The sequence below is a fragment of the Pinus tabuliformis genome, chromosome 4_2 (assembly GCF_031772625.1).
Source record: "Pinus tabuliformis cultivar Carrire ecotype Pingquan chromosome 4_2, CPIR1, whole genome shotgun sequence".
Classification (NCBI taxonomy): Eukaryota; Viridiplantae; Streptophyta; class Pinopsida; order Pinales; family Pinaceae; genus Pinus; species Pinus tabuliformis.
This window is the reverse complement of record NC_142304.1, coordinates 380,843,162-380,867,376: the sequence shown is the minus strand read 5'-3', so window position 1 is coordinate 380,867,376 and position 24,215 is coordinate 380,843,162. Positions and strand designations below refer to the sequence as shown.

At 36.0% G+C, this 24,215-nt stretch overlaps 1 pseudogene across 1 annotated transcript in view; it reads right to left on the bottom strand.

Moving 5' to 3' along the window:
• Positions 1 to 24,215, bottom strand: part of LOC149169524 (uncharacterized) — a 105,791-nt pseudogene that overhangs the window by 52,440 nt on the left and 29,136 nt on the right. Inside the window, exon 3 of the transcript XR_016259202.1 lies at positions 23,645 to 23,706. The product of XR_016259202.1 is annotated as an uncharacterized LOC149169524 (transcript). The remainder of the gene's footprint in view (positions 1 to 23,644; positions 23,707 to 24,215) is intronic.

The following is a 24,215-nucleotide window of genomic DNA, read 5'->3' as shown; positions in this document are numbered from 1 at the left end:
TACACTACTTGGGGCATGATGTCTCCAATGAGGGCATTGCAATAGATCCGAAAAAGATAAGGGCCATCATAGAGTGGGTAGCTCCTAGAGTGTAGATGGGGTGAGGTTTTTTATCTGGTTGGTAGGCTATTATAGGAGGTTCATCAAGAATTTCTCACAGATTGCGTATCCTATCACATCATTGTAGAGGAAAGTTAAGAAGTTCGAATGGACAGAGGGGTGTGAGGCTAGTTTTGAGTAGCTTAAGCACTTATTGACACATGCACAGTGCTAAATATTGCAGATCCAGACAAAGAATTTGTGGTATGAATAGATTCTTGCAAGAAAGGACTTGGTGGAGTCCTTATGCAGGATGGACATGTGGTATGCTATGAGTCACGAAAACTGAATGAGCACGAGAAGAACTACCCCACACATGATCTTGAATTGGTAGTGATTATAAATCATTGAATAATTGGAGACACTATCTTATGGGCAAGAGGTTTACATTGATGAGTGATCACAGTGGTTTGAGGTACCTATTTGACTAACCAAATCTTAATGGTAGGAAGGCTCGGTAGTTGGATACGATCAATGAGTTCGGTTTTGAGATTAGGTACATCAAAGCTTAAGATAACTGAGTGGTAGATACTCTTAGTAGGTGGATACAGGTAAATAACTTAGCAACTATGAGCTCCAATGGGACAGACTTACAGGATAGGATCTTGTAGGCAGTCAAAAGGATGCCCGATCTATGGAGATTATGTGCAGGTTACAACAGAGTACAGGTACAAGTATAGATGGTAGTACATGTATAGGTATAAGTGAAAATATAGGTACAGGTATAGGTGCACGTGCACAGGAAGTGGACTATTTATTTACAATAGAGGGATTGGTCAGATTCACAGACAGGATATATGTGCCAGACAACAGTGAGCTCATGAAGCTGATCTTGAGAGAGTTTCATGCAAAAACATATTCTGGTCACCCAGGTTATCAGAAGACACTGACTGCAGTGAAGAGATTTTATTATTGGATGAATCTGAAGAGGAATGTAGCATAGTTTGTGGCTAGGTGTTTTGACTATCAACGTGCGAAGGTAGATTTTAAACATCCAGGTGGACTACTACAACCGATTGTGAGTCCAAAGTGGAAGTGGGAAGTCATTTCCATGGACTTCATCACAGGATTACCAAGGATAGTGAGACAACATAATTCCATCATGGTTATTGAGGACATGTTTAGAAAGGTTTCACATTTCATTCCAGTGATGTATACATTCTCAACTAGTGATGTAGCATAGGTATTCATTATAGATGTGGTCAGATTGCATGGTGTTCCGAAGAAGATTGCGTCAAGCAAGGATACAAAGTTCACTACCAATTTTTGGAAGGAGTTATTTGCAAGTTTGGGCATAGAGTTGGCCTTTATTACAACTTATCATCCGCAGATAGATGGATAGTTAGAGAGGGTCAACAGGATATTGGAGGACATGTTGAGGATGTATGTGATACATCAGCAGCGAAAATGGGAAGGGTACCTTCCACTGGTAGAATTCGCTTACAATAATGTATATCATGAATCTTTGAAGATGAGTCCATTTGAGGCATTTTATGGGCAGAGTTGTAATACTCCTATATGTTGGAGTGATCCAGTTAACAATGTGTTGATTGGACCAAACCTATTGGTAAACATGGAATAGGAAATGAAGGTTATAAGGAAGAATCTAAAGATAGCACATGATAGGTAGAAGAGTTATGAAGATCAGAACAGGTTTTTCAAGGAGTTCCAAGTTGGGGAATAGGTGTACTTGCGCATCAACCCGAAGAAGAGTCCTTATGGACTGGATCCTGTGCCAAGCTAGGACCTCAGTTTTGTGGACCCTTCAGCATCATTTAGAGGATTGGGCCAGTAGCCTATTGAATTACACTACCCTCGACAGTGAAAGTCCATGATGTTTTCCATGTGTCATTTCTTAAGAAGTATGTTAGATATCTTGATCATGTGATTGACTGGTCTATATTACAGGTGGAACTAGATGGAGAATTTCAGCCGGAGCCTCAATGTATATTGCAGAAAAAGGTGCTCATGGTCCAAAACTGAGAAGTCGAGCAAGTTAAACTACACTGGAGGAACTTTGGTCCCGATGAAGCTACATGGGAGATGGCAAATCATATGCAGGCTATGTATCCTTCCTTGTTTTCCAGTTGAGGCAAAGAAGTTTTGACATGGTGTTTTGGTATATGTAGTGGTATATGTTTTCGTATATGTTTGGTGATTTTGGTATTTGTACATATGTATATGGATGTAAATACCGCCATGAGCTATGTTATAAAGATCCAATAAGAGGTATGGATGTCATGTCATTATGATGTTATCTTGTTATGTTTTCATGTTGGATTACTTCTTAGCAGGTGGATCATTGTAAATACCACATCGAGATATGTTATAAATCTCCATTGGCAGTATATTTTTCTTACAACAGTTTTGTGGTTATAGGTGCTGTTGAACACTGAGGAAAGTGTTCCCCCAAGGGGGAGGGTTTTGTAACAACCCTGGTGAAAATTCCATGTAATAAAAGTTAATAAAGGAAAAATAATAACCCCAGTTGATGGGACACTTATTCTAAGTTGAATGTTGGGAAAAATCCTAGCGATGGGGATCACTTGTGATTGATTAATGGCTAAGGAAATTGGAAAAGGCAATAGATAAGGCTTTGGAAAGGAAAAATGACGTTTTGCACATTTATTTAGGAAAATAATGAAAATTAGGAGAAAAGGGAGGTGAAAGGTCACAGGTTTCATGTGAGGAGGAAATTTAAGGAAAATAATGGAAAATGAAGAAAATAGAGGCCTTATTCATAAAAAGGCTTCTGAGGATTAGTTGGTAACCTTTTGTCAGTTTAGTGTTGGAGCTCTCTCTCTCATGCTCTTGGATACTTAGATTTTTCTTGGAGCACTCTTGGAGGGTGTTGCATACTTGGATTTTTGGAGAAAGAAGGCAAAGAAAGAGCAGGGAAGCACAAGATGACATCAGGATGAACAACAACCTCAGATATTCTTGCAAGTACCGAGTTGCATGTATGTTTTCCTCGCTATTTTTGGCATGCATGAAATATGCATGCGGTTTATTGATTGTGATCTGTCATGGGCGTGGATGATGGCTGTGACTGACAGTGGATTTCCTAGCCTTGCCATTTCCTGGATATCCATGGTGATTGTGGATTTGTTTTCCTTGTTTTTTTTTTGTTGGTTCTCATGTTTCCTTATCTTGGGTTGAGTTATTAGTCTTGGCATCTGTGGTGGGACAAACGTTCTGGAAACCCTATAACAACTTAGGTTGAGTTACTAGTCCTAAAAGCCTTGATTGGACAAATGGTTTGGAAGCCCTTGGTGGGTTGAGTTACTAGTCTTAGAAGCCCTGGTTGGAAAAACACTCTGGAAGCCTGGTAAAAGTTGTGGGTTGAGTTACTAGTCCTTGAAGCCTTGGTTGGACAAACGCTCTAGAAGCCCTGGAAGGCTTGGATAGAGACCAATCTAATGATGGATTTGTGATGTATGACCATGAGTGGAATCATTATTTGATGGGTTAAGGTCGATGGCCTCTTTAAGCCCTAAATGGTTTTGGATTGATGTGTTCTATGAGATCCCACAGTCATGCTTGGAATATGGCACGGGGGTGAATGGCTGAAGAAATATTTGGCTCAGCCATTCTACGGTTAGGTGGAACTGGAAGTCCCATCCCGGTTTGGATTTTACATCATGAATATGAGGTTATTTCTCCTTATATTTACATGAGTATTACATTGAATTATATATGGTTTATATGGTTGTGATTTCATTGGTATTTTTGCTGCTATTATGTTGGTTACATATGTGTTTTATGACAGTAGCTATGTATGGCTCTCATCATGTTTTTACTTGTAAACGAATGATCAATGTATCTATTACCTAATGGATGAAATGGTAGTTAATATGTTGGGGCATCAATGTCTCTTAGCAATTCTCATCTAAGTATGAGACCCCTATGATCAGATCTGTTATTTACACCTATAGATTACATATTTTTGATATGTTTAACGAAATGCATTTCATGGCTAGTAGGGGTTCAGTCAAGGTCTCATTCAAGTGATTTATTTTATACTGTCATTTCCTTGTTATTTTACTATTATGAAGATGTGATTCGATTTTGGGCAGTGACATGGGCTCTGGGCTTAAGAAAGTGGCCCAAATCCTGGGGACGTTGGCACAACACTGACAAAAAGAGTTTTGGACGTTTGTTTGTAGGCCTATGAGAGAGCCCAAAGGTCCCTGAAAGATGACATGCCCATAACAAGAGAGTGTCCAAAGGTCAAGATGTCCAAAAGCTCAGTGGGACCGAGGGGATGATTGGCGAAAAGGTTGGGTTGGTTCCTGAGGGTCCTAATGCTATTGTTGAATGTATGTATGGTGTGTTTCTATGAGTTCCACTTCTTAATTAATGTGACTTAGGAGGTTGAATCATATCATATTTTCCTCTTGTTGCATGTTTACCCCGAATAGTCGGTTGTTTGGGTAGCAGTGGGAGGAGGGTGTTACAATTGGGGTTTATTTCTCTATATATTTCTAGATCTATATAATATTGTTAAATTGTGTATGCATGTAAATTAAAATTATCTAGAAAATAAATAAAAATGAAAAAAAAAATTCATAAACCATGATTTGACATAAGATATATCTGGGAAACCCTTTTGGGAGAAAACCCAGCTCAAAGGTGAGGTTGCTCTACTCTCTTTCTCTTAAGAGAATATGGATATGAGTTCAAATAAGTAAGGCATGTGGCCCATGAACTAATACAGTGCACAAATCCTCTTTGCATGCTCTCTCCCTATCCCTCTCAGTTATTTTTCTCATTAATGGATTAAATTCATTCGAAAAGAATGGAACCCCTTTTCCTCCTAGTGTTCTGGTTATAACACAACCTAATAGCTTTCTAGTGGTTAATTTTGGCTACCTCAACACTTAATAAAAGATATAATATGGACTCTTTTGGAGTATTATTCATAATAATCACGTGTCTAGCCCCTTTTTCTTTATTGTAAACACATTAAACCAATTTTAGGTGGAACCAAGACATTAGAATTGGATTGTAGCAAAGCACATTCTGAGATATCTATGTGGTACTCTGAACTATGGTTTGAAATATGCTGCAAACAAGGATGTGCAAATTCAAGGATGTGTAGATCTTAATTGCTCAAGAAGTGTTGATAATAAGGAGGGAACTCCAGGGGTGTGATTCAATTCGGGCTCTACTATGATATATTGGATGAGGAATAAGATTATATATGTTGCACTAAACATTGTAGAAGTAGAATATATTGTAGCCAATGAAGCATGTAAAAATGTGGTGTGGCTTCAAAATTTATTTGTAGGATTGTTTGACAAAGAGTTGGAACCAACTGTGATATATTGTGATAATCAAAGCTATGTGAAGCGTTCAAAGAATCTTGTGGTCCATGATAGGTCGAAGCATATTGAGATCAAGTACCACTACATCCATGACATGGTGAAAAAGTGAGTGATAAGGACTGAGTACATCTCCACCAATGAGTAGACAATTGATGTTTTGATGAAGCCATTTCCTAGAGAGTATTTCATGTAATTTAGAGACAATATGAGGCTTGTGGAGATTACCTCTCTCATTTAGAGGGAGTGTTGATTTGATACTAGCATGGATGGGCATTCTCCTAATGAGGAGAATGGTTTGTGAGGCCCAGAGTGCTCACAAAATAGGATTGAGTGAGTGCCTCTCAGTGAGGAGACCCAATTACTCACCATGATGGGTTGAGTAAGCACTGGACCCTATCACACACTAGGGAAGGGTGGAGTGAGGTATTTCAACATGTATACTTGATCACACACATAGGAATGGTGGAGTGAGTTCTTGCAACTTCTAGACCCAATAAATCCCAATGGTAGGGTTGAGTGAGTAATCCCTAGGAGGGTTGAGTGATTTCCTTTTAGTACTCTCGAGGGGGTTTGAGCTTCAACATTTTGGCCTAGCAAGCGGTTTTGATATTTGAGGAATGTTCACCCTGAGAGAGTGAGTCCTAATTGTTATTTGAGGATTGATCACTCATAGAGAGTAAGTCTTGATATAACATTTTCCTCAGAGAAATTTTTCAACTTGGGAACACCTATGACATTCATTATGAATACCTCCCTAGTTAAGAGGAAGTGATTAATTTTGTAACTATGGTCGGTCTTCATAATGTATATTTTTCCACTTGATGCATTTATATTGATTATTGTAAAACATATTTTAAATTCTAGGGTCAAAAGAAAATTATATTTTGAGTCAAGTCCCATTTGGATTTTTTAAAGAAGAAAATTTGAAATTTTGGCTCCAAGTTTGTCAAGTTTGCCTAGCCAAAGGACACACTCATTTGACCCAAAAAATGAATATATAAAGGAAGCTTGACGTCATTTTCTCACTACCAATTCACACTCTCTCAAGAAGACAGTTTATGGGCATCTTAACAAAGATCAAGAAGGACAAGGAGGATGAAAAATATGGATGAATTTAACCTATTTCTATACCTCTGAAGCTTGCACATGTGGATAGACTCTCTTTCTATGCATTTTGCATATTTTTGGGTAGTTTTTTTTGCAAGAGCTAAAATTTCTGGGGAGCTACCCGGGGTCAAAATTCTAAGATTCTGGCAATTACAAGAGGGTCAAAATTATGGGTCAGATTAGGTAGAGCGAAGTGCTAGATTAGGTTAGGAAACTTAACTTGGAGGGGTTGACTATTTGACCATAGGTCTAAGTGTGTCTCTTGTTAAACATAAGAATTTCTCTATTGAAAAGGTTGTTAGGTTTCTCCCCTTGGTGGGTTTTCCCAGGGTAAATCTTGTCTTCTCTTTGTGTATTTTGGTCCATATTATTCTACTATTCTTATATTGTTCAATTTTTAAAGTATAATTGTTGAATGATATATTGGAATAATTTAAAAGAAGATCAACATCAAAGTAATTATTAGTTTTTCAAAAATATTGTTCTATTCTCTATTTCACTAAGAAATTCAACACTTTGACGAATATGAAGTAGTAACTTTCTCTTGGTGTGTGGGTTTGCATTGGACCACACAGATATGTATGAACCAACTCTAGTGTTTCCTTTTCTCTACAAGGCACACACATAGGAAAACTATCCCTATGTAACTTTTCTAGAATACAACTCTCACATGAAATAGTTGGGTGTTGAATGGGAGGAAAACCTTCAACCACCTTATTTTACTACAATAGTTTTAGGCCACCAAAGTGTGGATGAGAAAATACAAAGTATGAAAACCAAAAGTCATCCAAAGATGTTTCTTATTGAGCAAATGAGGCATCTTGTCTACCATAATCCATGGAAAGAGGATGCATTCTTCACTCTCATAATCAACATATTACTAGGAAGTTTATCATATATGAAACACACATTTCCCTTAAAATTCACATTATACCTTTTCCTAGTAAGTTTGCTTTAGGGAAAATTTTAAGGATAGAAATGTGTCTTAAAGTTTAGAAATCTTTGCAAATATTACTAGTCCCTAATATGCAAATTGAAAAAGACTTGGTGATAATTTTGTAAAAATATTCATATTTCTAATGATTTTGTATAGTATCTATATAATTTTTGTGATTTATAAGGTATGATATTCTTATACTATAAAATTTGGGCGAATCATATTCTAAAAAATTGGAAATTTACAATTGTGTTTTTTTTTAAAAGGCATGGAAAATTAGCGCACCTGCGAATATTAGCCCATAATTTTTTCCCTAGTTGGCTTATAGTAAGAATATTATGTGTCAAACCTGGAGCATAGTACACATCTAGTACGCACATTCTCTAAACTCATTTCATGAGGATGTTGACCATTCCTTTTCCCATAACTTCTAGAATATTGTCTAACCCCAACTTGAATATAGCCCTTATTGAATCATTTGTAAGTAGGCTTTTATTTAACATCATATGGTTTTTATGTCCATGATGATCTATAATCCAAATATCATTATATGTCCCTTGAGTAACATTACAAGTGATGAATAATGAGTCATCTTAGTTCTCAAGAGTGTTAGAAAGTTTGCATCATGTCTACTAAGGTTGACCTTCTTATTCCTACATTAATGTGCTTAATGATGTAGCTTATTATAGTGAAAAACTTAATTTTGGATTTTTCATACCTCTAATTGAGTTGTGAGATTTTGATGCTACTCCCCCTTTAGCTATGGATATTTTGATTTAGTGTTATTTCTTCTTCCAAATTATCTGTCTATTCATTGTATCTATTGTTCCTACCCTCACCTTCATGCTCCTGTATCTTTATATGTATTTTCCAAAAGAATCATAATTCCTATTTATTTTGGATTCATGGGATGGAAAGGATCCCAACAACTCATTTACTAATAGCTTTGGCAAGTCCTTAGACTCTTCAATGGCTATAAACACTACATCAAAGTTCTTAGGCAATGTTTTGAAAATTTTATTTACCACTTTTTAAGATGGAATTTCTTCACCATTCATCTTTAGCTTATTGATAATTTTGATGACATGGGTCATGTACAAATCTACTAACTCTTACTCCTTTATCTTCAAATACTTAAAATCCATCCTTAGTGTCACCAACTTAACTATAATCACCTTAGTAATGTCCTATTAATTAATCTCTAGGATGCCCCACCTTGTATCTGAGAACTTCGCTCTTTAGATCTTGGGAAATATACTTTCATTTGAGCCATTTTGGATGGCATAGAGTGATTTTGCATCCTTCTTCCTAGTGTCCTTGAGCCAATCCTTTTTTGCATTTACTAAGTATTGGATGGTTTCCAAATCAGTTGATTCCATATAGTGATAAGCTACACGATCTCAGACATCTTTAAAACATAATAAAATTATCATCTTCATTTCCCAAACTTCATAATTTTTGTTGCTATAATAATTGAGATCTGTAGTTGTGCAAGGATGTTTCTTGAAGCCATATTTTTCAAATAAATTTCCTTTCTCAAAATAAAGTGGGAAATATGTGTGTGTGTGTAATAAAATGAATCTTCTACTTCAAATCTTTAAAATGTACTTATTTTTTAATCTCCAAAATCATAATTACTTTAACCTTTATTTTATTTTCTACATTCTAATGTCATTATTAAAATGAAATATGTCCATGGTTGACATTAACACCAATACCAAATCTAATTGATTTCACTTTTTGTCATGAAAAAACCAGAGAAAGTGAAATGGAAAAGGTGATTCTCCCTTTCTTGAAACAACATGTTTTTTCTTAGTAGTGGCTCATGATTGCAAAACTTAATTAAACAAATGCAGTCTACAGTTGCAACTAAGACAAATGGATAAAACTAAATCTCATGGTGTAAGAAACTCACAACATTGAAATAATACCTTCAAGAAGATGGATCTCCATGAAACCTTCATATTTGTGATCTCATCATGATATGGCTTACATTATGTGCCCTCTAACCTTGTTTTGATACCACTTTAATGAATAGAGAAGGTGAATTAAATCTAATAGAATATATAAGCATGCAAATAAATCAAAAATCACAAGAATTATACAAGGGAGTTGTGGCTCATGAGATTTAGATTCTTGAATTTCTTATGAAAATACATATAAATAGATAAAATTCTTCTAGAGATATCTTTAAGAAAGATCTAGAGAAGCTATTTTTAGAACTTGGTTTTATATTAATAAATAACAAGATAATTGAAATATTCTAGATATTTCTACATGTATATTGAGACTCTTCTCTAAAACTAATTGAATTAAGGATCTCTACATGCACATGCATCTACAAGTATCTACAAGCAATGGGAGAGTAAAAATATCTAATAGGTTTGAGCTATTTGCAAATTATATGGCTCACCTATGTCATTCAGAATGTGTTTTCAATTTAATGGTTTAAAAATAATCATAGGATGGGAAATAATGGCAAGAATTGGGTTTTATAGGCTTATAACCAATGCTAATGGTTTGTAAGTAGTCATGGTGGTGGAAGCGGGTGAACCAACAAACTCAAGGTCTATTGAATTCAAGCTGAGAATTATTGGGAACATATAGTAGAAAGCAACTATCCTAGTTAGTATCTTGCATTATTCTTTTCATTTTGTTGGTTTTATTGTATTTTTGAAAGGTGGTACAAATATGGAAGACATTTTTTTTTGGTTAGGAGGATTTAGGTCCAAACAATTACTTTAGGCACTCCTTTGAATGACCTTGTGTCCTTCTCTTCTCTCCATTAACTCTACCCGATTTTGGTCATACTACTACTCATCTTGGCCCTTATTAGTCATAAAATTGTGAGAACCTGGGGAATGGAACTTTAATTGTTGTAAGGATGAAGGATATAAGGGTTGTATTCCTTTTCTTTACTCTGGGGGTGTCGTGTTCCTCCTAAGCATGGTGCATGGATAGGACAAATCTTGGAGGCACATGCTTGTCTTATTTTTTGGTGGTATCTTCCATGTTTCAATTTTAGGTCTTGTCTCTCCCTTTAATGTTTCGTACTTTCTTATTTTCCTTGGTATTAACCTCTCACTAGATTTATTCATTCATTTGTTTCTATATCTTTGCCTCCTGCATCACTCTTGAAATTCTATGGCAAGTGCAATAGAATACACTTTTCTTCTCTGATAATTACTTCCTAATAATTTTCAAATAGTATTTCTCATGCCATTGATATAATTGAATAGTTACACATAGAAAATATCAACTCTAAACTTACAAACATTAGTAAATATCATAGAAAGACACTCATGCATAGTAGACATGAAATATTTACTTTGGGAAACCCAACCATGGGAGAAAACCCAATAATATTTTCTTGGGGAGAAAATTTTCTTTTAGTAAGGTTTACAAGTCAGAAATTTGTCTAGAAATCTATGTCAATAATACTAGTCAAATACCAATCAAACCAAGTCAAACTATTGTTTTGTCAGTGCTGCCAAACTAGTCAAAAATTCAATTCTATGGTCAAACTTTAGCCTAGTCAAAATCGGTCCTACGGTCAATATTCTTTAGTCAAATTCACCTGTAGTAAAAGATTCAGTCAAAATCTTACACATGCGGTTATGGTTAAGGTCAAACTGTGCTCAATTATTCACACATGCAGCTAATGTCAACTCGGTCATACAATGACTGTACAGATCACATGTGTGGCCTATCCAAACTCGATCAAGTTGTGGTCAACTTAGCTGGTCAAAACAATCAACCTCCTCACACATGTGGCCTCCAAGAGAGAGAGAGAGAGAGAGAGAGAGAGAGAGAGAGAGAGAGAGAGAGAAATGATGAAGAAAAGATGAAAGATGATCTCCAACAACAAATTTCTCCTTACTAAATTTCTCATCCACTAGAAGAGATTCAGTGAGCTTGTTATTTTGATTATTTGTCTCTCATATGCTCTTTTATTTATATAGAGTTGTAATGTTTAGTGGATACCCATCAAGGGGAAACTCATCACAAAAAACCTATTCACTAATGCAGCCTACATTGCAACTCAACATTAGGCTAGAATTGTTTACCCAATATTGCATGAAAAACCCCAATCAATAAAAAATTCAAACCCATCATAAAAAATAGATCACTCCATCCCAAAGAAATCTATGTGATAATTATGGGCTAATATCCCTTATCCAAATCATCATGCTGCCATCATGGAAATATTTACTCTGGGCCATTCATTGCTAGCCAAATTAGCATGGCCCCATCGGTGAATGTGTCATTCTCCCCTAGTCAAATTAGCATGACCCGTGGGAGAATGTTTGCCCGATGCTGCAAAATAACCAACACTCCCTCTTAGAAAGAGATACCTTTTGTATCATACCAATCTTGTCTCTGAAGTATACAAAGTCCCCCCAAATAGAGGCTTGGTGAGAATGTCTGCAATCTTCTTGTTTGTGGATATGTACTAGAGCTTCACTGCACCCTTATACACCATTTATTGGATGAATTTATATTTTATCTCAATGTGCTTTGACCTATCATGAAATACTAGATTCTTCAAAAGCTTGAAATGGCTTTGATTATCACAATATTCTAAGGTCGTCTCTAGAACCTGATCAAATAGCCCTATAAGTAGCTTCTGAATCCATATTACTTCCTAACTTGTGGCGTTGGTTATGATATACTCCAATTGTGTTGTATTGATTGGGACAAAAGTGAGCTTCCTATTAAACTAGGATATCATAGCTAATCCCAAGATGAAACACTGAGGTGATCCTTTTGTCCACTTTACTCTCAACCTAATTAGAACTAGTATATTCTTTCAACCTCAGTTCACCACTTGAAACATATCTTATACCATATCCAAATGTACCATGCAGGTACCTCAACACATGCTTCACTACAACCCAATGTGCATGCCTTGGTTCAACCATAAACTAGCTCATGGTGCTCATTGAAAAAAAAAAAAAAAAAAATTCCTGGTACTAACCATGTACATCAAGAATCCAATCAAATTCTTGTACAAATGGGGATCCACAAAATTTGAATGTGAATCAGAATCACTCAAATTCTTCATATTGGTCACCATAGGTGTAGTCATGGACATGCAATCCATCATACTGAATATCCTCAAGATATGAACTGTATACTTCCATTGTCCAAGGAATATCTCACTAAGTCTCTTCCACACATCCAATCCCAAGAAATATTGCATGAATCAAAGATCCTTTATATATAACTATGAAGCCAACTCCATGTTTGACCTACCAATGAGCCTCTCTACCCTAGTAAGGAATAGATCATCAATGTACAATACCAAGATCAAAGGATCCCCATCAACAACCATGAAGTAATGGTCAAGATCCACACAAATATTAGTGAATCCCAAACTCATCAAGTATGCAAATTAATCCCAAAATACCATGTGTTGGGTGTTTTCTTGAGTCCATAGAAATTGTTATTCAATTTGCAAACATGGGAATCCTTCCCATGTATCACAAATCCCTAAGATTCCTCTATGTATACTTCCTCCTCAATCACACCATTTAGGAATGAGGTATTTACATCCATGTAATGTAATGTCCAACCTATAACTAAAGTAAGAGAAACAATAATTATGATGGAAGTGAACCTAGCAACTGGAGAAACAATATCCTCATTGTCCTCTACCTCTTTCTAGGAGAACCCTCTCGCCACAAACCTTGTTTTGCACTTCTTAGTGATGAAATATGTTGCATTTTTTTATCTTAGAGATATACTTAGAAGTCACCACCAACTTCCCCTCTAGTATCATAACTATCTCCCTCACATCATTCTTCATGATGGGTTATTACTCCTCCATCATGGCATCCTTCCAAACCTGTTGCCTTGATGCCTCCTCATAACTGCAAGGTTCAAAATTAATGATGTGGCTCATAAATTCAATATATCTTGAGAATCTATATGGTTGTATTCTCTCCCTGAAAGTACCTTATGGAGTTGCATGCCTCTTTACATCCTGCAAAGTATCACGAAGCCATGCCAATATCTTCATATTCATTGCAACGTCTCTAGATGGTTCGACTGGCTCTGGTGCCTCTACTGACTCCTCCTGATAGTTTGAAATATAAACAAAAAACTAGAGGGATATTTACCCACATCCTTTGGAGCCTCCCACTCCTCACTATAAATCCCCACATGAGACTCTCTAGACCTCTTGAAGGTTATCTCCTCATCAAAAGAAGCATCCCTACTAACCTCAATTTGACATTGTACTAGAATGTAGATCCTATAGGCCTTCGAAGTCTCATTGTATCCAAATAAAGTATCCTTCTTCTTATAAGGTTCTAACTTCTTCCTCTTCGCCTTGGGTATGTGGATGTATACTAGACAACCAAATATCCTCAAATGAATGACCTTTGGATTCACCTTTTTGAATGTCTCCTTATGAGTCTTGTCCTCTAATGTCTAGTGAGGACTCCCATTCTGAACATGAACTATCATGCTATATTCCTCTACCCATAATAACATGGGCAAATTCTGATCATGAATCATCACATTGACAACCTGCAAAATGGACCCGTTATTTATTTCCTTTTCCCTATCATTCTGAGGGCTGTAATGAACTATCCACTCCCCCTTGATCACTACATACTTGCAGAACTCATTGAACTCCCTATAAGTATACCCTCCTCCATTATCTGACCTTAAAACCTTGATTTTCATCCCTGCCAAGTTCCCTACCTGAGCCTTAAACACCTAGAACCTACTGAAGACCTCATCCTTGGTCTTCATGAAGTAGATCCATGTCTTCTAATATAAATCACCAATGAATGTAACATAGTACAAGAAGCTACCCAAATATGATATTTTCATTGATCCACATACATCTGAATGTATTATCTCGAATATCCCTCTTGGAAAAGATCTCTTGGAATTATTCCCAATTGTACAATCAATGCAAACACCATCATTCTCTACCTATAGCTCTGGAAGACCTATAACCATCCTCCTTAATGTTGGAAAATCCTTGTAATGCTTGTGATAATATATTTGATGACATAACTCACATAAATTGATATTTCTAGGCACTAACACCTGATATGGATGTCCTTACAATCTATACAGTCCACCCTCTTTAACATCAATCACTCCTAGTAATACTATGCCTGAGCCCTTAAGCCATATAATAACCTTTCCATCTACAAATGAAACTTTTAAACCTCTATCCTCCAACACTAAAGTAGAGAGTGGGTTCTTCTTCAATCCTAGTACAACCAATAGATCTCTCATGTGTTAAGAATCTCTAAACTCCAATTTAAATGATGTTATCCCAACACCTTTTACTGCGTACTTGGAAATATCTCCAAGTTCCACCTGCAATGTTGAATATCTTTCTATGTAATATGAGAGAGAATCTTGTGAAATTGTCGTGTTCCTAGAAGCACCACTATCCACCAACCAAATATCACTGATATTGGTAATAGCGGTTGTATGAGTGAAGATAAACAAACATTCATTCTGAAGTTTATCTACATTCTCATCAAGTTTAGTTTTTTTTTGTCTTCTTCTGTGGTGGATTCTCATTATCATCATCAACATTAGTTTTTAATATAGGTTTCTCTCCATGCCTTTTCTTCTAAGGACATTGGTAGGCATAACGACCAAATGTATGACATTTCAAGACTTGATTTTTGAAAGGTCCTTCTTCTTTTTATCTTGAACTAAAGTTGATCTTCAACCTATATTCTTCTTACCAACATTTCTTCTTCCTTTTCCTTTTCTTGCATGATCTACGGAGGCTTTGGTTTCTTCATCCTGAGGTCTTTAAAAGTTATTCTTGGACAACAATTTTGCCTACTGACACAATTAGTGAAAGTTGATGAAACTTGAGCAGCTCAACTCATGCATAAACACCCTGTACAAATTGATCCCATGAATAAGGAAATCCATTAAGAGTCACTGTAACAAGATTTACATCATCATTGGTATCTCCAATGGCTCTAAGTTGATATCTCAACTGGGAGAATCTCATAAGATTATGTTGATAGTGTTGGATATCGCCAACATACAAGGGGTCTCCCCAAAATGAAGTCCCAATTAAACCTCACACCATTTAGAGTAGGAGCCCCATTCGTAGTATCGTCCTTACCACCATAATTCAAAGGTTTTCCTTAACTACAATGAATAACATAAGAGAGTGTGTACATAACCTTTGAAATAAACAAGTAAGTTAACACTATGAAACATTAATTGCAATGTCTAAGAGGAGGATTTCATGAGTCAGGAGAAAATAGTGAGTCTCTAGAAGGAAAGTAATAGTACTATCATAAGAGAGGCATAAGAGAGAAAGGATAGATTTGTTAAATATCTAGTGAAATAGTTCACATAGAAACAATGACCATTAAATAAAATACAACACATATTCAACAATATAAGCATCAAATCCAATGAAGTAATTCAATTCCTTTAGTACATATGAACATAATATATACCGCAAAAATTTAAAGAATAGTCTTACAATATTCACGATACATGCATGAAATTGTGTTGGCTCTTTGAGATTCTAATCTTTAAGTGAAAGATCTTAGTAGACAATTAAAATGGTGAGGAACTAGTTCCAATAGTGGAACATTAAGTCACTTCTTGCTTCTCCAAGGAATGATCTTCTCTCCATTTCCAAGCTAGAGAATCCAAGAATAGATCTCCAAAGTCTAAGACTCCAAAAGCCCTTTTCTAGAGTTGTGAGGTTTCTTTTATAACAAGAGGAATGAACTTTCATATCCGCTATGCCTCTTGAGTTACCCTCATGCCTGTTGGACTCCTAAGTGGCCTTTGAACTTTTATAAGACTCTTTGGTCCACATGTGACTTTTCATGTTCCACATGTGACTCTTGGATTTAAAGACATTAAAGTTTTGTCATTTTATTTAACAAACAGTGTTACATTCCACATCATGTGGGAAGACACATTGACACATATGACATTGTGATCACACTTGTACAAGCCATGAATTGGCAATGATGACATGGAACTTCATGATGATGTGGAAATGCCAAGCTTCTATCCTTGTTGCTATGTCTTGATGATAGATATGATTTGTACTTCATCTTCACCCTCCAAAGGGTCTTGGATCAGGATTGGGACCCTCTGAGTGATCATGAAATGTCTTCATTCTATCATGATCCCAGATCTCTCCATGTCTCCATGATGGTTCTTCTTTGTGCTTCTTTTGGGCAAGTACTTATTTACTTCTTCTCCTTGACATATTCCTTGAGCATCACATTTCCCTGTTGAGGATGTACACCTACCACCGAAGTTCACTTATGAAAAGGAAAGATCATTCCAAAAATCATCTATTCTACCCCTACTTTTTTCATAGAAGAGGCTGATCGTGATGGGGTTGTGTGAGGACTGAGGAGGAAGTGCTTATTGAGGATTATGTAGTTGAGCTCAACAGTTGCTAAGGGAAAGCACCGCCACTCAATATAATTGCACCAAGTTCTATGATGAGGGGTTCTTCAAGGTCTAATGCAGTAGGAAAGTGCAAGAGATAGTGTGGTGAGCTTCTTGACTAAAATTGTGTTTTTCTCATAGCTCAAGGGTGTAGGAGACAATGATAGTGTAATTCAGCTTCACAGTCATTATAAGGAGGTCTCACTGCAGACTAGAATTGTGCATTACATAGTGTCAGAGAGATAGGAAAAGTTTTTCATAGTGGGGAGGTCTAGTGGATAGGGGTTTTTGAATTACTGATTGAGATTAAGCAGTACACTGTGAATGAAGGGCATGCTTAGTGTACTACACAGTTATCTTTGATAGTGATCTAGGAAATATTTCATTATCTACTAGAACTATGACATATTCTAGGGAGGAAAGTGGGACAAGGCATGGCGCAATGAGGGGCTCCATTTAGTAGATAAGGAAAGACTAGGCACCGCAATTGCGACATGCACAGTGCTTGAGGGGCAAGCTCCTATACTGGTGTAGTTGAGGGCTGTAGTGGCTCAGACATGGACTAGTTTTCCACTAGAAACTCACAACGCACTTAGGAATTCTCACTGGAAGAGAAGATTGTGTAGTTGGCTGATGCAAGTAGCAAAAGGTCAAGTCACTTTGCTAGAAGGGTTCTTGCTACATTGTGAAAGAAGGAGACCCTTTGCATTGTGAAATTTTGTTTTTCAAGGGGATAAAGGGGGACTCGCTGTCAAATAGAAGTACCCCATGTACTATGAAATGTAGAACTGATCAATACAAGAAATAAGGGTTAGTGTCGATGCTTTGAAGTTTCTCAGTGTGTAACCATAGGTTATGGCCTTCAGAAAAACTTAGTGCACAAGTCTAGGAGGAAGAGACTTCATCATTGAGGCTCATGAATAGGTGGTGCTCATCACCTGGTGATAGGATCAATGCTTTCATAACTTGCACTAGACAGGACAACCAAGTAGAGATCCTAAATGGCTAAGTGTGGGACCAATAGAGTAAGAGAGGGAAGAGAATCTTAATAAGAATAAAACACAGATCACACACTTGAATGCCATCAATACAAGACAAGGAATGCACAAGAATCATGATAAAAAATAACAGCTTTAAATGACAACAAAGCGATACTTACTTTTAAGTACAATGGTTGAATCGTTTCCTATGACACTTAGAACACAAGTTGCGACATAAGTGTTGACTGTGACCAAAAAGTGTGCTAAGTTGTAGGAATGTGTCTAGCACATATTATTATGATATATAGGACCATATAATGTGGAATAGTTTTCTAGAACTACCTATAGTGATGTGAAAAGGTGCAACACATACATGAGTGGAAATGGTTAAGAGCAACACCTACGAAAGTAAGAAAACATGAAAATGACACTTGAAAAAGTTGAAAAAAGTGAAAGCGACACATGTGAGAGTGAAGATAACATGAAAATGACACTTGTTAAAGTGAAATTAATAAAAAACAACATTCAAGAAATTTAAAATGGCATTTGTGACTGTAAAGGTGTTGAAATGTGACAGTTGAGAAAACTCATTGAAATAGAAGTACAATTGCAACCGATGTGAGAAAGGGATTGTCAATAATGTTGTGAACTGACTATCAACATAGGTTGAACATTACATAGGAACAATGCTTGTGGGCTATGCACTTACTGTCTATAATGAATTCATAAGCACTATAACTAAACATTGCAAAATCTCTATTCCCAAAGACAGTGCAAGCCTTACTCTCAAGGACTATGTAATGCCTATCTAAGCTTGTGGACGAAAGGTGTGCTTGTGAATTCATCAAGGATTGAGCATGTGTAAGAAAATGATTTTTACACTTTGAAATTGATAAGAATACTTAAACACTTTTCAAAACATCGATCGACCATGAAGTTACTATGGGACAACAGATTGCAAGATCCTCAATAGGCTCCAAAATTCAAGTGTAGGTAACATTTTGGAGGGTATTTTTCGTAGAGACAACAATTGGAGACACACTAGTAGAAATATAGCTTCTTTATTTGGGTTTTACCCTTTAAGTGCAACGTCTCAGTCTTTTAGGAAGTAATGATTTGTCATGAGGATTACGATGGTTTCCCTATTTAACCCCGTTACATATATAGTCTTCTTTATTCCTTTCCTCGATTAAACACGTTCACAAAACTTTTCATGTGACAATAGCTTCGATATAGGAGAAGGGTAATATGTAATTACATGTTTAAGATAATCATTCTTAGTTTTCATCTCTAGTGTTTCTCTGCTCCTAGTGAGCACGTTCTGTACGTCGACAAAGTGTTATCGGGAAATCTAGTGTCCACTCGGAGCTGCTAGTCCCACTAAGACTGGTAGCTATCTTAGAAACAAACAAACTAAAACTACTTTCGTTTTCCTTTATGAGAAGTAGATAAGAGAGGAATGAAGGACACCAACCTCAGTCTTGTGCTTGGTTCCTTGCTCGGTTCCTCTCCCTTCTGACAGATCCTTGCTGCTTCTCCTTCATCTACCCAGCTTCAAAGAGCACCTGTGGGATCAAAGCGGCATAATACTATTGAAGAACAGAGATCTAAAATCATAAAAAATATAGGACGAGATATATATTGACCACACAAATGCATATATCATCAAACATACAAGAATGTGGAGGAAAACTTGAATAGCTTTATTAATATCAAGAAAGCAAAGAGGATTACAACCAATTGTTCTTACCCAGCGTCATCCTCCAGCATGAAAGCCCTTCTTTCACCTCATGAAAATCTTAGATCACACAACACTATGATATCCCACCAACAAACCAATAGTACTTCCTTACAAGATACAAAATTCCAGCCTCTGGATCTCTGGGATGAGGGATCCATATATAGATGATTGCAGGGGGGTGAGTCAGCTTCTGGGATTTTTATTAGTGTCCTCTCTCTGATATTCCTTGATTCCACTTGGAGATTGATGATCTCTTACGCATCCCTAGGCGAATTCAGAGAGGCAAGTGTCATAGGAGAAGTTTCTGGAAGATTACATGATCATCCACCTCGCAAACTGTCTCTGCCATTTGTCCACTCTCGCCCATCGCACCCTACAGAAGGGATTTTCAGTATGCATCACACCCTTTTCACTGGGTAGGTGGGATGCATCGCACCCTTAGCACTGAGCAACCTGTATGGTCCAGTTTTGACCAGTTCTGAGCAATTTCCTGTGGAGAACTTCTGGTAGATGATGTAATCAGCTAACCTTGTTCCTTTAGGGTATGAAACAACCCTTTTAGGGACTTAGGAGCAGAGCCCAAAAATGTCTATAACACAAAGTTACTTGTTTCACCTCTCTGCAAATGAAGCCTTTCTCTTCTTTCACCCTTTTTATTTTATATTATTTCAAGCTATACTTAGGAACTTATTATTTTACCAAGGTGGAAGAGGGATCCCGACTTATTGAGATGAGGAGAGGTTGTTCCTTCATATACATTTATATACCTCTGAAAATGCTATGCTTATTATTTATTTTCCTCTTTCCCCTCTCTACTTCATTATATCAACATGTAAAACAATGTTCAATTAAAATCATGAGTTAAGGAATGAATGTCCTACAATCGATATGGGTATTATGGTTCTGCTAAAGGATTTCCATTTAGATGGATTGTATTTTTGATATAGATAGCATTGAATTTAACAAAAAAAAAAAAGCAAATTTGAATAGAGAAGAGGTAACAGATTAACCAAGCACTGCCCATCATCAAAATTTCCCTTTTCAAATATTTGCCACATTGTATTTGAGCCAAAAGGAACATGTTTCATGCAACGTATTATCAAGAAAATCATGAAAGGAAAGACATGATTAAACAAGGAAACAAGACCAAAAAAATAAGGTAAATGGCAAATTGAGCTAAAATTAATATTCAATACAAAAGTAAGAAAACAAGGAAAGACTAAAGGAGAGAAAGCGTAGGATGAGTGAAAAGGGAAGCTATAATGTAGCTAGACCTACTCCTAACCTAACCAACTAGCAGGTCAAGGCTAATTGTAATGAAATTTCCAATGTAGCCACAATAATTGTTCCCGATTTGTAAACACAAAGATAGAAGCAATTAAAACCGATATAAAACAATGCAAAAAAGAAAAGATAAGGACTTGAATAGCTTGCAAAAAAGATAGAAGGTCTTTGGTAGAGGCAGAAATATGTGTAATAGCAAATAACCTTAACCAACCTGCAACCTTCCCTTTTTGATTAGAAGAAAAATCAAACAAGCATCGAAAACTTCTTGTGAATCTACCTGTCTCTGCATTTTCCTCCTTAGAAAACATCAAGAAAGATTGAAGCATATTATTAACAATAGGGTTTTCTAAGATGTTTCCAAACAATCATAGATTTGGTCATGAAATCCAAAACAATCCTTTTGAAAACCCTGAAACTCTTAGGAAAATGAACTTTCAATTAGCACGTCTGCGTGATGGGGAGAATGTTGCAAGGAAAAGGTAACCTGATATCGTTTAGAAGCCTTGTCAAAATAGTGAGGACCTGACATAACCATCATAAATGAATGAAGTGCCTCGACTGTTTAAAAAGTATCTGAACAATGGGATGGCAAATCACAAGGATCAATGGGTTCAAAAATATCAATCAATATAAAACAACTATCATCTATTATACTAGTGAGAAAATGATCATTGGAATGACAATTGTTAGACCGAGTGTTATGATCATATTGGTGGCTTAACATACAAGATTTTTTATTCTCGATCAATTTCCTTTGTATCCAATCCCATACTAGACTAGTAATATGAAAGTTGTCATATTTAAAAGAAATTTTTGGCCTTGTAAGTCTAGAAAACCGATTAGAACAACATGTTGATAAAAGGTTAGAAAGATATGTCAAATCAAATCTATTATCCATATCAACATGGGGGTTTGGTCTACTAAATGATTCAATAAATGAATGCTACTCAAAAGGATTGATTGGGACAGAAAAAAATTGATTAGCTTCATGATATTCACAATAAAGATTAGGATTTGATTGTTCACTAAAGCAACTAACAAATATGAATTCTTTGACCAAGGATAATCTTTAAATTGATCAGCTATATAACTATGTGCATCCATGAAAGATAAACATTCCAGTCCCAAGTTAGAAATAAGAGGTTTACATGAAGATGAATTAACTACAACAGAATTTTGAAAAGTTGGAAAATTACATTTTGGGAACTGAAACAGATATCAAATTGCATGTGGACGATTACTATCAGTTGAATCAACATGAACACTATTATCTAGATGATAGCCATCTACATCACTGGTTTGATCATATTTTACAGTCTCAACCAACAAATTACTCAAATAATAAGATTCTTTTGAATGTGCATCTAAATATGTATAGATCAAAGGAAGTCCATGAACAATCTAAATTATAGGGTTATCTTGATGCAATAATGGAATTTCAAAAGCATGGGATGGATGTCTGATGATTTTGTTACTTTCTTCTTCACCATGAATGATCTCATTGTCTTGTATCAATTCAAAAATTAACTCATCATTCAGTGAATCCAAAGAGCATGGAATTTTTTCATCACAAGTTAATTCATCGCAAGCAATAGGAAACCAAAGAGAGTGGGCTAAAGAAGAAGTATTCCAAAGATAATATTCTTTGACCGAATCATATTTAATATCTAAATATCTTGAATAAAAATATTCTTGAGAAACTAAAATATGATTTGGTGCGCTTCGCCATTGATCATCATATACATCAATGGAGTCATCATCATCAGAATGATGGCTTCCCAAGGATTTAGATTTATTACACAAATTGGTTTCATTTGGTTGAGTGTTGAGATTAATATATTGTACATCAGCCAAGGATTTAGGAATGCCACTTTGAAATAGAGGATATTTTAAAAGAAAAAGGAGATCGAAATAATCTTCACCTTTTTGCTCCTCTATCTGTCAAAATGTAGCTACCTTGCACCTTATAAGTATTTTTATTGGAAAACTGAGAACCAAGAGAGTTTGAAAGAGACTGATCAAGTAGATCAAGGAACAAGGATCATGAGAATCACATGATAGAGGAAGAAAAGCATCCCTTGAAGAGATCATGACTTCAATCAAATCGTATTCAAGATTCAAGTTATTAGTGTTAATATCATCTTGAAAGATTAAGGGATTAGTCTTCACCCTAGGCTTCATGAATCATTCTAAGATTTTGCCCATCAAATCTAGATCATGGAAAGTGGATGAAGGTTGAAGAGATAGATACAATTTGATTTCGATATCTCTGAACTCCAGCATCATCACAAGGAGGCACCCAAATTGGTATTGAGAAAGGAGGAGGACAATGAACTAAAGGATAGGTTCCTCCTATGAAATTATGGGTGTCTCATGGTTTATAAAAGTTGGGGAAGCACAACCATCCAGGGTGAACAATTTACTAGCAACATCTTTACAATTGATTTCAGACAAAATTTAAGGAATAAGGATATAGGTTCGAATATGAATGTTTCACCTCGCCATCAAACTTTAATTGAAACAAGTCATCAATTAATTCCACAGGGATATTAAAATTTGATCTATTAAAAAACATCCTGGGGTTATGATTTGGGTAAGATCCATTTAACATCAGAGATTCAAAACATACTCAATGGGCACATCTTGTCATTTGGCCCTCCTTCTAGCATCAAAATGTTGACGGTGCTGGATACTGCCAATATACAAGGGGTATCCACGTTGTGATGTCCCAATTAAAACTCACATCATTTGGAGTAGGAGCCCCATCTAAAGTATCAACCCAACCACCATAACTCAAAGTTATGCCTAAGCTACAATGAATAAAATAAGAGAGTATCTACATAACCTTTGAAATCAGCAAGTAAGTTGAGACTGTGAAACACCAATTGCAATGTGTAAGAAGAGGCTTTCACGAGAGGGGAGAAAATATTGTTTCTAGAAGGAAATTAATAGTAATATCATAAGAGAGGCACACAAAAGAAAGGAAAGATTCGTCAAATTTATAGCGAGGTAGTTCACATATAAACAACAATCATTAAAGAAAATACAACGCACATTCAACAAGATAAGCACAAAATCCAATGAAGTAGTTCAATTCCTTTAGTACATATGAAAATAACTTATGACACAAACATTTAAATAATATTATTACAATATTCACAATCCATGCATGAAAATGTGTTGTCTCAACAAAATTCTAATCATTAAGTGAAATATCTTAGTAAACAGTTATAATGGTGAGGCACTAGTTCCAATATTGGAACATTAAGTCACTTCTTGCTTCCACAAGGAATGATCTTCTCTCCTATTCCAAG